This window comes from Penaeus monodon, chromosome 22 (genome assembly GCF_015228065.2).
Source record: "Penaeus monodon isolate SGIC_2016 chromosome 22, NSTDA_Pmon_1, whole genome shotgun sequence".
In the NCBI taxonomy this organism is placed as follows: domain Eukaryota; kingdom Metazoa; phylum Arthropoda; class Malacostraca; order Decapoda; family Penaeidae; genus Penaeus; species Penaeus monodon.
The window spans coordinates 37,986,079-37,986,469 of NC_051407.1; the positions used below are offsets into that span (position 1 = coordinate 37,986,079).

Consider the following 391-nt stretch of genomic DNA (forward strand, 5'->3'; position numbering starts at 1 on the left):
GTGTGTGGGTCCAATTTATTTATTTATGGAAATGTGTGAGGATATTATCCATGAAGAAAGTATAAAGAGAAACGAGTATGGGCTTGGTGTAATGCGTTATGCAATCGATGTGTATGATCCATAATGTTTATTTGTATAAAACGTGTACATGCTTATAAAGCTTATAGTATTGTATATCTAGTTTATCTATTTGCCTATATATGAGTAACTTTCCTTCTTCGATGTGTGTGCTCGTCCGTTTGTTATCTCAAATACGAAATCTATATCGAATTCTTCAAAGTTTGTTTGACCTCCATTTATACTCTGTGGGAAGAAAATAAATTTCAAGTTGAATCGTTTTTTAATCGCGCAAGCAAATATGTATATGTTAATAAATACACACATACGTACG

The 391-nt window shown here is 32.0% G+C and overlaps 1 protein-coding gene across 1 annotated transcript in view; it reads left to right on the forward strand.

The window, feature by feature from the left end:
• Positions 1–391, forward strand: part of LOC119587119 (nuclear distribution protein nudE homolog 1-like) — a gene marked incomplete in the record, with an annotated part of 132,241 nt that overhangs the window by 13,769 nt on the left and 118,081 nt on the right.